Source organism: Sciurus vulgaris (assembly GCF_902686455.1).
Source record: "Sciurus vulgaris genome assembly, chromosome: X".
NCBI lineage: Eukaryota > Metazoa > Chordata > Mammalia > Rodentia > Sciuridae > Sciurus > Sciurus vulgaris.
This window is the reverse complement of record NC_136471.1, coordinates 131,494,924-131,511,245: the sequence shown is the minus strand read 5'-3', so window position 1 is coordinate 131,511,245 and position 16,322 is coordinate 131,494,924. Positions and strand designations below refer to the sequence as shown.

The following is a 16,322-nucleotide window of genomic DNA, read 5'->3' as shown; positions in this document are numbered from 1 at the left end:
TATCAAAGAACAAATGAAAAGGAATAGTAATTTGCTAGCTGTAAAGATTAAACTTGCAGAAAGGTTTTGAGCTGTACTTTTACAACTTATGCAATGGCCAGATTAATTCAGGAGAAACCTTTCTTCTGAATTATTTAAATACCCAGCAATAGGAAGAAAACACAGAGGGTCTTGTGCAATGTGAGAGGACTATTGATTACCCAGCTCCAGGGTTCTAAGTAACCAGTAATATATTTTAATGTATCAATAATTCAGAAGAATTAGTGGGTTTGTTTTTTATGTTTGCTTTTGGGGGGTTACTGAAAACACATTTGCAATTAAGCCACAGTGAGAAGGCAAACATTTGTTGGAATGGCAAAAGTTGGTCTAGCCTTGGCTACCTCTCAAGTGAGCCCCACCAAAGCAAAGTCTTCACTCTCACAGCAAATGTAGGGCATACTGGTGACACCCGGGCACTCAATAATGTATGCCAGATGAATGAAAATCTCAGAAGGCAGTTGTAAAAAACGACCAGCAAAAGTATTTTAAAATATCAACCTGGAAAGAAAATCAATTCTAATAAACTCCATGCTCTCAGGCTCAAATATTATGAAGGTAAAGTCTTTGAAAATGGAATGAGCATGGGGCAGAGAATAGTGAACGACATTGATCAAAACCTGAAAACCTCCCAGGCATCCACACAGGCCACAGATAAATTGATTAACTGCTATATCACCCTCAGGACTCCCAAATTAACTGGCAGCATTGTGTAAACAATTTCTAAAGGCAAAGATAATACCATTTGGTCGGATTAGCATTTTCAGTAAAGAACAAAAGCCGAAATTGAAAGGGAATTGACTTTCATGTTTTGGCAAAAGATTACCTTAGACAAATAATTAGTTCATTTTAAAGAAAAAAAATTTTTTAGGCTTTCATGTCAATATGCATACAAAGAATTTTATTCAAATAGTTGTATATAGTTATATCTTTTCAAAAAATCCTGATTATTTTTAATTAAGTGGCACACATTTTCAGTTTTCAAATATTCTAAAATAGGGTCATCTTAAGACTTCAGAATCAAGTAGGAAAAATCCCACAGACCTCATTTTAAATGAAGTCAAAGTTGTGAACCTGGGTAATCCATGTCGAATCATTTTACTTCATCTACCTGGAATGGTAATAAATGTATTATTTGGTACTTATGAAATTTCCAAAGGAAACATCTACCATTGGAATTTTGCATAGAGAAAGCTTTTTATTTTAATGATAAAAAAACATGCAGAGAGCCACCTAAATGAGGCAGCATCCCAACCATCTCAGGCAATAAGAACAACAAAGATTGTCACCCTGTCCTGCGGGTGGGGGAAGGGCACGCAGGGTTCTCAGGAATTCGGTTCTCAGCTACTAGAAGAGAGGCTTCCGTATTTGTCCATCATGAAAACAACAGCCATGTCCGCCAATGTTCCCCAGGCATCCCCAACTCGGAACACAACCCTTACCAGAACTTTCGTAGCTTTCTTGAGGGATAGTTTGCTTCCAGGTGAGTTAATGTATCTCTAAACTCTTCAGGCTCAAGTTTCCCAGGATATAATAAGAGGATATGTGTGCACACACATATTAAAAAATAAGCAAAAATTGTATAAATAGTGTGTCTTCACACAAATACCAAAATCAATTCTAAGAGGAACAGAATGGAACCAGGGAATAAGAATTGACATTTGCTAAATAGGGCTGTGTGAGAGCGGATTCTTTGAATTTGCTGAAAAAGAGACTTGTGGTACCTATTCTGACTCTGGGGCAAGTTCTTAATTCCTTTTTTCCAGTGAGAACACTCTCTGTGTAACAAACGGAGAATGTAAAGTTCTTCACGACTAACTCCAAATTCCATTCCCCTCATTTTGATGGGTACACTCTCCCCTACTTTCACATGGTCTCGAATTTACTCTTGGGACTATTCGGGTTGTTAGCAGTGGTCTTGGTCTTCAGGACCTACTTCCAAAACAGGTGAAGCACACAATGGTAAAACACATTCTCACAGGAAACAAATGATTGGGAATTTTCCAAATGGGCCTGATTATTCTCCCACCCCTGCAGTTGTACCTCCAAACTAATCAAATTTAGATAGAAATGCTTGAAAATGTGATCATCCTATAGATAAGTGCATTCCAATATGGGGCCTAGTCTCCGCGTGCGCACGCATTTTGTTTTGGTCGACTGCTCAAAAATGATACTAATCGAGTTTGGGGAAAGTAAAATTGTTCTATGGCCATGGGCCCTTTGTGCAGGAAACAGCCCTTCCCATACACTAGGTAGAGACAATGCAGGATGTCCCCAGAATCGCAAACCAACTTCCCTTGATTCCGACCCTGCACTTCAAAAGGCAATCGCAGTAGCATCCCAGAGCAGGAGGAGAAAAATTCGCCTTACCGGTTTCTCCGACAGCCGACAGAAAACCCCGGCTGCTCGAGGCCAGGCAACTGGGCTTCTCAGAGCCACTTGACCGAGGGGACAAGAAAAGCTGAAGTCGTCCTTGCCTGTTTGCTTTCTCCCCAGCAACCTCTCCCAGGATTTTTCTCACAAAGCACTCTCCTATTCTCTAATCCTCTCACCAGGAAAACCGGCACACACCAAATGACTTCTGCAGAAGCGCCTCTCCTGGGGAGCGAAGAGGGGAGGGCGCAAGGGCTGTGCTTGCTGTGTTAATTCCTGCCAGGCCAATCCTCAGAGAGGTCTCGAACCCAGCCCTCTGGACTCCTCATCGACTGCATCACAAATACGCAGCGCGAGAATAGGCAGGCCGCGACCCACATCCAGGTGTGATTGGCTTGCTCCTGTGCCCTCCAGACGTGGGTTCCCAGGGACCGAAAGGGGACGCCTCTGCTTGGAACTTCATTTGAGTTTTACACCCCTTTAATACTACCCCCGCCCCAGAACACAAAGATTTCAAGCAAATTATGTCGCAATCAGCCGGAAGCTCCCCAGATTTACCTAGCACTTTAAGAGCCCTTGACAATGTATAGCAGCTGTTCGTTTTTAATTCATCCCCAAACTGGAAATAAGCTGCAGACAACAAGAAAAAAGTGGAAAAGCTAATATGGAAATGTGTATCTACTTGAACTGTCAAAGATACCGAGGATTGTTATTTTCACAAAGATTCATTTTTTTAAATCATGTCTTTAAAATACTAAATGAAAGAAAGGTAAAATTTAGCTAAGTTATAAGGCATGACATTTTTTAAAAAGATATAAAGTTTACCTTATCTTCCCAGGACAGGATTCATAGTTCCAATTTCGAAATCATATTCACACCTTACAAATTCAAATTCGCTTCTAATTCCTCTTAAATATCTTAAAGATATTTCCAATATGCTATAAGCAATCTGGAATTCCCCCTTTCTCTTCCAGTTTTTAAAAAGAAGACTTACCTCTTTATTACGTCATTTAAAACCCTCAAACGAATAAATCACAAAGGAGACAAGCAGATGGCACAGTTCTACATTTCGCAAGGAGGGCTGTTTGCCTTGGAGTCATTATTTCTAAGGAACTGCGCTGCGCTTGTGTCTGTGTTGGGCAGCACGCCACTGGGCCTTTGATACAAGATGAATCGCCTTCACACCACCAGCTCCCCTACATACTAACACTTCAGAATGCCCAGCTGGGGCATGCTGCCTCTTTCCCTAGTGACCCTGCATAGAATCAGAGGTGATGGTTTGATGGATGAGTTTCCCAAGAGACAAAGCAATCTGTGACATCACAGTTCTGGCTGCGCCCCCACCCCAGTCTCCCATCCTGCCTCTTCTCTCTGTAAACAAAATTTCCTCTGCTTGGTGACAAAGCCATCTCAACAGCAAAAATGTGTCTGGGGTGCACAGCAAATGCTGTAACTTATCTGTCCTTCTTAACTTTGTATGTATGTGTGTGTTTTGCTGGGAATGGAACCCAGGGCCTCATGCATGCTAGGCAAGCACTCTACTACAGAGCTATACCCCCCAACCCCCTTGACTTCAATTTTCTGATTCCACTTTGTTGGGAAAATGGCAGTAGGAAGAGCTACGAATGTACTGGTTAGAGAATTCAGGCAAAACAAAATTGTAGAATGCAATATGCCAAAAGTCTATAATGTGAACACATAATAATCTTCAAAACAAGTATTTTGGTCTTTGTATCATTTTGTTTTTTGTAACACTACTAAACACCTGCACACTGATACTAATGTCTTTCTGTGACATGTAACTTTTAGAGATTTTAAATAAAATTACATGTAGCAGGGCATAGTGGTGCATGCCTGTAATCCCAGCAGCTCAGGAGGCTGAGGTAGGAGGATTGCAAATTCAAAGCCAGCCTCAGCAAAAAGCAAGGCGCTAAGCAATTCAGTGAGACACTGTCTTTAAATAAAATACAAAATAGGGCTGGGGATGTGGCTCAGTGGTTGAGTGCCCCTGAGTTCAATCCCTGGTACCCCCCCCCAAAAAAAAAGTATATGTAAACAACTACAAAGATATTTAAAGTGTCTATATAAGGACTTTCAAACTTACCAGAGTGGAGCCCACTTAATAACATATTTTCTTTTTTTTTTTTTTTCCAGTACTGGGGAATTAACCCAGGGATGCTCTACTATTCAGCTATATCCCCAGCCGTTTTTTATTTTTACTTGGAGACAGACTCTCACTAAACTGCTGAGGTTGGCTTCCAGTTTGTGACCCTCCTGTCTCAGCCTCCCAATCTCTGGAATTACAACCATAGTGCCCATCTACAATAGTTTCTTTTGGGAGAGGGAGTGAAGGTGGTGGACAGGACAGAAATAGACATGACATACTTCTTTTACTCATCCTTTTATGTGGAGATTGACAAACACTGGCCCTCTGCCTGTGTTGGTAAATAAAGGTTTTTTAGAACACAGCCACACCCATTCATTTGCATATTGTCCCAGGCAATTTTTGTGCCACAATAGAGTTCATAAACTGAAATGTTTATTTACCATTTGACCCTTTACAGAAAACAAAAAATTGCTGACCACTACTCTGTGTGGTCAGTTTTAACATAATGCAAAGTAAGAACCAAAGAGGACAGATAGACTTCCCAGGTTCCTGCTTTGAAAGGGCTCAAGCTGTGACCAGAATACAATACTTGGGTTCAAGTTCTTACTCTCTGCCTCAGACTTAACTTACTTGGACTTGCTTTTTTCCTCTATAAAGTGATGAAAATAAGGCTGTCCTCTTTGTTTTGTTATAAGGATTAAGTGAAACAATGAAAACAAGTGGGAAACTAAACTACTATACAAACTCAGCTATTAGTATATTCATATTATTACATTGGAAGGTGCTAGGTAATACACACAGGTAAGTAGTGAGTATAACTGATATCAGAACAGTGATGGTGCTTTAAAAATTTGCAGCACTTAATTCAAAAACATTGCCTTTCAACTCTTCTCTACATACCATTTTTAGGTAGTAATTATATTGGCAATGGCCACATAGTAACTCATACTTCAGGCTGCCATTGTATCTGTTCATTTGACAATATGGATTTTGAGGTAAAGCTCTACTTAGGACAATGTCTTCTGATTGCAGTAGGATTATTTGGTCTTCAGAAAGCTCAAGGGAAATTTCTAGACTTGAAGGTACCTTAAGTTTTAACAGATAAAATTCATCAATAAAGATAAAATTACTATTCTGTGAAGAATGGTATATTAGGTGACCAAGTGGATTTGGGATCTGTTTGGAATGTATATATGACAAACACAAAATCAGGCTCCAAGTAAGTCTCTCACCTTCAAAATATATATTTGCACTGTCAATATTTTCTTAACTTAAATATTTGAAAGCATTGTCTTGAACTTAAAACTGAGAACTTTTGCCAGGTGTGGTGGTGGCTCTGGAGGCTGAGGCAGGAGGATTGAAAGTTCAAAGCCAGTCTCAGCAAAAGCAAGGTGCTAAGCAACTCAGTGAGACCCTGTCCCTCAATAAAAATACAAAATAGGGCTGGGGATGTGACTCAGTAGCCGAGTGCCCCTAGGCCCCTACATTCAATCCCCAGTACCAAAAAAAAAAAAAAAAAAAAAAAAGTTATAACTTCTTTTTGACAGAACTATCAGTGGACTTTCTGTACTCAGGGATCTTTCCTTTTCAGTCATTCATTTTGTTTTTTTGGTGGTGATAGGGATTGAACCCAGGGCCAGCACCTTTAGTTGTTGAATTTGTAGCAATTGATTTTACCAAAGCATTTGAAAAGATTTGAGATATAATTATCTTTCTTTTTCTTATTTATTTATTTATTTATTTATTTAATGTGGGGCTGGGGATGGAACCCAGGACCTTGCATATATTAGGGAAGTATTCTTCCACTGATCTATATCCCCAGACCTTTTTATTTTTTATTTTGAGACATGGTCTCATTATCTTCCCAGACTGGCCTAGAGTTTACCATCCTCCTATCTCACTCTCCCAAGTCTCTGGGATTACAGGTTTGTGATATCATGCCAGGTTTACACATACTATCGTATTCAGAGATGTATTCGTAAGGGATGTTTGTATTTGGAAAGCAACTTTGTAATGATAGGAAGCTCTAAAAATAAGAAATTGGCTACAATTTTAAAAATAAGGCAGTTTGCTTGTCCTGTTGTCCACTGCTGGGCAACAATCTACCCAGCTACTTAGTGACTTAAGAAAAGTCACAGGCATTTTGTTCACAAATCTGTGATTTTGGCAGGGTTCAGTGGGTACAGCTGCCTCTTCTGTATTTCTCACAAGCTACTGTGGATTGAAGGCTAGATACTGGAGTCATCTGATGACTTTCTCATCAGGCGCTGACAGTTGATGCTGGCTGATGCCTGAGACCTCAGCTGGGCTATCAGCTGGAACAGCTACCCACATCCTCTCCATGTAGTTTGGGCTTTCTCACAACATGCTGGCTGTGTTCCAAGGGTCAGAGTCCCAAGAGATGGTTAGGCAGAAGTAATATCACCTTTTACTCTCTCTTGGAATTCTTATAGTGTCACACATGCTAGATTGAGGCAGCCATCAAACTTCACCCAAGTTCAAAGCAAATGGGCATAGATTCTCCCTCTTGGTGGGGCACATCAAGGTTCAAAAAGTGTGGAGGGTGGGGCTGGGAATGTAGTTCAGTTGTAGAGTACTTGACCAGCATAAATAAGCAAGGATCTGGGTTCCAACTCCAGCACAAGAAGAAGAAGAATAAGGAGAAGCAGCAGCATGTAGAGTGAATTTAGAAAGTACAATCTGTCACAATTTTGCATGAAGCACATTCAAATGAGAGCTAATGCTGAGTTGGCAGAGTAACGAATATGGTGCCATGCTCTAGAAATAACCCCGGCTCTTAAGAAACACTCAACAAACATTTGTTGAATAAATCTTTTATATTTGTGTATATATTGAAAACATTCTGTCAGATATTACCCCGAAAAGTTAATATTGGTAGTATTTTTGTGATGGGATTACATCACAAAAGACAGAAAAGTTTATAATATTCTTATAATGAACATGCATAGAAAATTAAAATGTGTTTCAAAATGAACCTCAGAGGATGATAACCTGAGTTGATTGTCAGAAAGGTTGACCTAAATTTTTTTTAGATAATTGAAAGCTAATTAGGATGTTCCCTAGCAAAGCACATTTCCTTTTTTCTACTTGTTGGAAGAATTTATTGTTCAGGTCAGGTGTGGTGGTACATGCCTGTAAACCCAGTGACTCAGGAGGCAGAAGAAGGAGGATCACAAGTTGGAGGCCAGCCTCAGCAACTTAGTGAGATCCTGTCTCAAAATAAAAATTAAAAGGGACTTGGGGTGTAGCTCAGTGGTAAAGCACTCTGGGTTCAATACAAAAAAAAAAAAACCCTTTGTTTTCCACTTATAATGACAAAAGAGCACTAGCCATGTAAAATAAATTTTTAAAAAGAAGATATTTTATTAAAATAAATATAATCTTCTCCAAATTAGTCAAACCTGGGTGAGGAAAATCATAATAAATTCATGTTATAAACTCTGAATTTGTAGGATACAGTTCTACAGAGACTGGGAGAAGCAGTGTGGTGTTCATGTAATATATCATATTACACTGTTACTACCTTTTCCATGAACATTAATATTTTTAAAACATTAAAATATAACTTACTTTTGGAAGCAAAAATTGCTCACTTTGAAAGTGCTGTTTTGGTAGAGTGCTTGCCTTGCAAACACAAGGCCCTGGGTTCAATCCCCAGCACCGAAAAGAAAAAAAAAAAAAAAAAGAAAAGAAATGAAAGTGCTGTTTAACCAAGATGTTAGAAATGATACCTGGAAAAATTCGAGTGTAGGATTACATTGTGACAAGAGAGCAATCTACAGTCAGTGTCAGGTTTGGGGCATTGGTGAGAGTTGATTAAACAAACAAACCTGAAATGATGAGCATCCTTAGTATGACATTGGAAAGAATATATTTTAACTAAACACATAAACCAGTTTAGCAGTAATCAGCTTTTAGTCAACTGTGGTGTGTTGTACTCAATTGTAATCACTTTCTGTTCTTTGACCCTGACTGAAATCACTCATACTTAATGCTAAAGTATTACTTGAACCTTGAAAGGTCACTCCTCTGAAAGACTGCATGGATGAATTCATTCCTGATCTCTAGAAACAAAAAGAGTTCCACTTCAAATGGTTCTATCGACTCATGATGACAGAATCATTACCATCCCAGGAAAACATAGCTCCCCTTGTTTCTGGGAGCAGAGACTCTCTCTTCCTCATGGGATCTGGACCTTCTCTCATCATTCACTTGAAATACACACACACACACACACAACTTTATTCATCCAAAGAGTCCATTATTCATTTGAAAATTTTATCTCTTACAATTACTCTATGATGTAACATGTGCTTATTGGAGTCTTGGCTCTCTACAGAGAAAGAGCTACACTTCATCTTTCCAGAAAGATATTTTTTTCAGTTTGTAAGTTTATTGTTTTAAGTAATAAATGCTCAGTGAAGAAAATGTGGATATTAAAATTTTTCATCAGAAAGAATCACCCACTATTAAAAAACAATTTGCTATACATGGAAGATACATATAGGTAGATAAAGATAAAATTCAACTGGTTGTGTATATGTTAAATGTATATATCTTGATATCCAGTCTTTAAGTGTGATTGTTTTGGAATTGTTAAAAATTTTATTGGAGAAGATTTATATATCATAATCCCAGTGGCTCAGGAGGCTAAGGTAGGAGGATCACAAATTTAAAGCCAGCCTCAGCAACTTAGTGAGGCTCTAAGCAACTTAGTGAGATCCTATCTCAAAAATTAAAAAAAAAAGGGAGTCTGGGTTAAGTGCTCCTGGGTTTGAAATAAAATGAAATAAAATAAAAGAGCTGGAGATGTAGCTGAGTGGGTAAGTGCCCCTGGGTTCAATCCCCAGTACAAAAAGAAAAAAAAAAAAAAAACTTCATGCAAATCCTCACTTGAATGGCCAAAGTAGTTCCTCATACCATAATGTATTAATCATTTTTCCTATTTCTGTGTATTTCCTATTGTAAATAATACTATATTGTTGGAGGTTGGGCTCTCTGAAACCAGATGCTGAGATGGAATTTGAGGTGAAGATGTTTATGAGGGACCTACACCTGTGAAGGGAAAGGACAGAAGCAGGACTGGGCAGAGAGAGAAGATGAACTTCCATCTAGCCAGCAAATCCTTAGACAATCTGAGACAGAGCTCTGGAACAAGTAAGTATTGCACATCAGAGTTGCTCCATATTGGATGAAAATGGTTGAACTTTTATAGCCCCGATTCTCTCAGGTACAAGATGTAGGCAACTCTGATCATGGGGTGAAGTGGTTACATCTCCATAGTTGTATAGCCCTAGGACTGTAGGGTGGAGATGTCTGTAGACCCCACACTGGGAGTGGGACAGCAAGTCTTTCCTTGGCAGGGGATCTGGACAGTGCATCTTGTGTCTGTAGAACTCTTAGAATCACACATCTGGTATCCATTCTCAACTTTATTTTCATTAACAAAACCCCAATTTCATCTGCAAATTTATTTATTTATTTATTTATTTATTTATTCATTCATTCATTCATTCATTCATTCATTCATACTGTGGTATCAGAGATTTAACCCAGGGGTCCTTTAGAACTGAACTGCACTCCCAATAATTTTTATTTTTTATTTGAAGACAGGAACTCCTTAAGTTACCAAGACTGGCCTTGAACTTGAACTTGTGGTCCTCCTGCCTTAGCCTCCCCAGTCACTGGGATTACAGGTTTGCACCATCATGTCCAGCACTCTGCTCTGGTCTACTTCAAAGGAAGAACCAAGTAGCCTTGTTGGGCAATGAGATACAAGGAGAAAATGCCTGAGTCACCATCATTTTCTGAATTAAAAGGCAAAGCCCCAGGGCCAGTGGTAGAGTGCTTGGCTTCTTCAAGGCTCTGGGTTCTATCACCAGTGCTGCCATCCATCAATCAATCAATCAACCAGGCAAAGGCAAGTCTCCCAAGGGGAAATGATTTGCCTTTCACACTTCTCCTTTCTCCCAACCAGGAACTTGAGACCATGAAGACAAAGTCCCAGCCTAAGGAAGGCAGAATAAGAAGCTATATGCATGACTTTCTCAAACAAATGGTTTCTTGTTGTCTGGGAAAAATAACCTCTCTCCCTATCTGCTTAATCCATCTTGGTAAAGTTTCTGTTACATGCAGCCAAATGCAATCCTATCTAGCACAATATTTTAAATATCTTGGCATATAAATTAGATATACATTTGTGATTATTTCTTTTAGATTGAATCCAAGTGGGAATGCTGAGTTAAAACATTTTTCCATGTTATTCAAATAGCTTTACAGTAGGTTTTTCCAAATTTATATTTCAATCAGTAGGACATGAGATTTTCTTAGTAAACTATGCTAGCATTAAAACAACTTTTTATTTTTTATTTTTTTGGCACCAGGAATTGAACCCAGGGGCTCTTAACCACTGAGCCATATCCCCAGTCCTACTTATTTATTTATTTATTTAATGAGACAGGGTCTTGCAAAGTTGCTTAGGGCCTTACTAAGTTGCTATAAGGCTGGCTTTGGACTTGTGGTCCTCCTGTCTCAGCCTCCTGAGCCTCTGGGATTATAGGCATGTGCCATCATACACAGCTAAACAATTTTTTAAAAAGTTCTTTTATTTGAAGAAAGAGGACAAAATCATATGATGTTTGTCAATTTACATATTTTTATAGATTATGTCATAAAACACTTTCATTTCCTTTTTTCTAGATTGTCTATTCAAATTATCTCATTTTTGTAACCAGAGTTTTATTATTTTTCTTATTAGTTTGGTCTCTTTATATAAGGGTTTCATTTTTTTTTACCATTTCTGATAATTATCTTCAGTCTCTGAGACTTACCTTTTTATTTTGTTAACATTTGTGATATTTCAGAGGGCAGATAATTATCTTCATAAATACATCATTTATTCGCTATTTTGTCCACTATATTTACCCCTAGGCCATTCTTTCATATTTAGTGGCCAAATAAATATACAAATCAATTTTGTTTCTTTATTGTTCATTTTTTCCCATTTGATTATTGAATTTATCTTTAATAAGTTTTTGGTGTGATACAAGATTCAATATTTTCCCCCGACAGCCAATTTTCTTCATAACCACATGTCAATAATGTGACACAATATGATATATTAAGTATATACATTGTAAGAGAAGAAACAATGCCATATGTTAAGCACATCCCTGTTTCATTCCCACCTTGGTGCATATGAATTCAGACAAGCAGATAGCAAACTATGACCCATAGGCTAAATCTGGCTCATGGCTTGTTTATTTATTTATTTATTTTTGAGGGGGGCAGTGGTGGTGGTGGTCATACCGAAGATTAAATTCAGGGGCACTTAACCACTGAGCCACATCCCCAACCCTTTTTATTTTTTTATTATGAGACAGGGGCTTGCTAAATTGCTTAGAGCCTCACTAAGTTACTGAGACTGACCTTGAATTTGTGATCCTCCTGCTTCCTCCTCCCAAGTTGCTGTAATTCAGGTGTTTGCCACACTCTCAGCACTGTGGCTTGTTTTTGTAAATAAATGTATTAGAATATAACCCTTTTAATTTGTTGATATATTGTCCATAGGTGATCTTTGCTACAGTGGCAGTCAACTAGTTTCAATAAAGATAATACAGCTGGCAAAATCCAAAATATTTACCCTCTGGCTCTTTACAGAAAAACCCTATTGACCCTGGCTCAGTCTATGTTTATTTCTGTATCTTCATTTTGTGGATGGATGTTAGGTTCTAGTAGAAGTCTCTGAGGAACAAGCAGGATAGAGAGCCATGAATGGAGGAAACTTGGGCTGCATTTGACAGAATGGAGCAAAATCCCCTACTCACATCAAGAGGGATTTCATGGCCACGAAGAAGATGGAAAGACCAATTGCATGTACATGACCAAATAGTATCACACTTTCTTATGGCCCACTGGTTTTCCTAAAAATCCATTTGTCTCTCCTATAGAAACTCATTTGTTTTTTCTATAAAAGACTTTTCTCTACACTTCTTTTTCCCTAACAAGTTATAAGCCCCAAATTCTAACCACCTCTTTGATTTATACATCACTGAGTGCTCCTGTATGCACATTTTTTCCCATTTGATTATTTTCATGGGGGAATAAACTCTGTCTTTTCTCTTGGTAATCTGTTTTGTCAGTTTAAATTTGCAGCCCTCAGTCACTGAACATAAAAGGGTAGAGGAAAAGTTTTTCCTCTTTAACTATTTTTTTCCCAGAGGAATCAACTTTTGTGGAGTGTAAGTAGAAATTAACCTAATTGAGTGAAAAGGATGATGGAGAGAAAGTGTTCCAGGAAGAGACTTGTACAGAGAGAAACAGGAGAGTAGAACACTTGGGGCAAAGGAATTGAAAGAAATTAATCAAGGGTGGATTATGAATTTTACAGGGCAGAGTGAAGAAACAGATGGAGTTGAAGAAATAGGCAGAGGCTAGATTGTGCTAACAGAGTAGCCACCAGTCCCCCTATTGATCACTTGAAATGTAGTGGCTGAATTGGGAAGTATTATACAGTGAAGTTACCCACAAGTTCAAAAAACAGCATAAGTAAAAAAATCTCATTAATATATTTTAGAACATTGATTACTTATTGAAATAACTTGAATCAATTGAGTTAATTTTTAAAATATTATTACAGTTACATTGATTTAATTTTCTTAAGTGTTGCCACCAAAACCTTTTAATCATATTTCTAATGGACAGTATTGCTCTATACCTACAGAGGTCTGGAAAACTGTTAGAACTTGTTTGAGAACAACAATGTATTTAAAAAATAATGGTGAGTATAAGTAGTCCCCATCAACAATTTTCACCTAACTTTTATCCTGCCTAACAGTCATCTTGTCTGGAAGAAACACCTTGTCCATAATCAACTGAACTATTTTTTTTTTTAATTTTTTGGCACTGGGGATCAAACACAGTAGCAATTTACCACTGAACTACAACCCCAGCCCTTTTTATTTTTTGATAGGTTCTTGCTAAGTTGCTGCAACTGGCCTCCCAAGTTTCTTGGTTTGCAGGTGTGTGCCACTGCTCCCAGCCCAACTTTTTGTTTTTAATCATCCCCATTTCAACTTATACTTCTTTATGCATTTCCTACCCTTCCTGCCCCATTTCAAGAAGCACAGGGTACAGGAAAACCTCCAGTGTCAACATACCATTTCTTATAGTTGCAAAACAGTTGGAAAACTTGGAATACCAGGTGGTTTTGCTTTTCAGTTACAAAAAAATATGCTGCTTTCTCCCAAAAGTCAAAACAAAGGATTCCAGAGACTACTCTCAATAGGTGAAAAGGCCGAATATTCTGCAAAGGGACACCTCTGTTAGCTCTTAATGGTTCTTTAATGACCCATCCAAGGATCAACATTAAGAGACTGGGTCTCTTAATACCTCAGGGAATGCTCCCTAAACTCAAATTAATCCAAAGAAAACCAAAAGAAGCTTGGAGCAGAGGAAAGGAGGATGAAAACTTTCCCAATTAGCCCTCAATATATAGAGACAGGGAGAAGATTTATACATGAAAACCTGTGTCCACTCATCACTGATGACTTTTTTTCCCATAAAAATTCCACTGTCAAGGAGTCTAATAAAAAAGTATAGCTGAAATATCTGCTCATGATTCAAAGTGGTCGTTTAAAAACACCTAACTAAAAAGAACCAATATAAAAAGAAAAAGAAAAAAAAACACCTAAGAATTATGAATTAAATGAAGCGTTTTGTCTTTTTCTAAATATCTGGTGTGGTAGCTGTCAGTGTCTTGCCAGTGGTTTGTTGGAACCATGGTCAGGGGGCAAGGGGTGGCTACACACAGGCCTGTGGTACATTGTTACAGAAAGCAGTATTTCTCCATCTCAGTGCTGTTGAGGTTTAGATCTGTTCTTTGCATTAGAGAATATGGTTGGCAGCATCCCCGGCCCCTACCCACTGATTGCCTGTAGCGTTACCCAAACTCCATTTGTAATGACTCAGAATGTCTCCAGACTGCCAAATGTTCCCTGGGAGTAGAATTGCCACCAAATGCTACACAGTTGACAATCACTGATGTAATCCCTTGAAATAAAGGATTTATAGAGACATAGACTTTAAAGTATTGATGTGGATTTCTGCAGTTGTTTGTTATTCCCCAATGCTCTGATGCATACCTGTATCTGTGTGTTTCAAAAATCTTTCCAGCAAGTTGGACAATGGTTTAGCCTGTTCTCCATTGAGTCATGACCCCATCAGGCTGAAGATTTCAGCTGAGGTCTGGAGGGACCACTTAGTGTAAAGGTTCTGGTAACATGTTGACATACTGAGGTAGTGACACCTGTCGCCATCCCTGAAGCATCCAGGAGGAGTAGAGAAGTGAAGTAGCTGTATAACACCAACTTTTATTCACCCTTGAATTAAATAAAATGTAAATAATGATTTGCCTTAGTTTTTCAAAAACAGATAGCAATTAAATGCAGGCCTTGTTTCTCAACAAGCACATGGATCTGGGCAGACTGTACAGCCCAGCCTACCTGGACTTATATGGTCATACTCTTATGAATGCTGTGCCAAAAACAATTCAGAGAGGTAATAGAGCACCATTTAATAGTAAGCAAAGTGACATCCTCATTGTGCCCACTTCTCCCTTCCTCAGTCAGATCCCCAGTAAAGAGAATCAGAATGTCTCCCCAAAATATGTTCCATTGGAATAATGAATAAGATAGTACAGCTAATGGGTCCCAATTAAGTCTTTTTAAATGTAATGGGTCCCCAATTAAGGTTTTTTTTTTTTTTTTCCAAATGTAAAGACCACTTCAAGAAAATGACCTATAGAAGCATTCCAAACATTCCAGTCAACTCTTTTGTCCTAGAGTGGTGGGAAAATGAAAATGGAAGAGGGGGTGGACCCGAATGGAAATTACAGAAAGTTCAAACTCAAAGGCTAAAAGAGACAGTCATTTAGAAGTTCATGGGTCTAGCCAATAGTCTTAGTACTTTTTCAATATGTGTTTAACATACATTTTAACCAGTAGCCTTAATACTTCTTCAATACTAGTTTAGCATGGATTTTGATGAGTGTCCCTATCCAGAAGATATGTAAGCTCCTAGGCTAGGACATTGAGGTACAAAACTTGCCATCAGTTCCCTTCTGGTCTTATGGGAGTTCCATCTTTCTGTTTTTTTTTTTTTTTTTTTTTTTTTTTCTCTTTTTCTCACATAAGTAAATCCTATCTGGTTCACTCTTGGTTTCTGTTTTTGTCCATGGATTTTATTGTTCAAATTTGCAAGGCAAGAACCCAGAAAGAAATTGGTGATGCAGATAATCTAATTTCATCTCAAACTATGGTTTCATAAAGATTATTTTGAGCTGAAGGAAATTGAGAAACAGCACATACAAAAACAAAAGAGAAGAAAAAGAAAAGCTTTCTACCCTTCGTCCCTCTTCCGTTCTCCTGTACCAGGTAAAGCAGTTAACTTTTATCACTGGAGATTGCAGTGAATTAAATCCACATACACAAACTGTACTGAAATTAGATGGGTGCAGGGTGCACACCTGTAATCTCAGAAACTCAGGAAACTGAGGCAGGAGGATTTCAAGTTCATAGCCAGTCTCAGCAATTTTGCAAGGCTCTAAGCAACTTTGTGAGACCCTGTCTCAAATTTAAAAAAAAAAATAAATAAAAAGGGCTGGAGATGTGATAAAGGGTCCTTGGCTTCAATTCCAGTACCAAAATACAAACAAAACAAACTTTACTGAAATAACCTTGACTTACATTAGTTTTCCTCATATGTTTACTTCCCTACAATTGCCACC

The 16,322-nt window shown here is 38.3% G+C and overlaps 1 protein-coding gene across 3 annotated transcripts in view; it reads right to left on the bottom strand.

The window, feature by feature from the left end:
* Positions 1-16,322, bottom strand: part of MID1 (midline 1) — a 359,879-nt gene that overhangs the window by 219,644 nt on the left and 123,913 nt on the right. The window contains exon 1 of one of the 3 annotated variants that reach the window (XM_079123170.1): positions 2,407-4,104. The exons of the other annotated variants lie outside the window; for them this stretch is intronic. The gene's annotated coding sequence lies outside the window, so the exon portion shown is untranslated. Of the gene's footprint in view, positions 1-2,406; positions 4,105-16,322 lie in introns of those variants that run through there. 3 annotated transcript variants of the gene reach the window in all.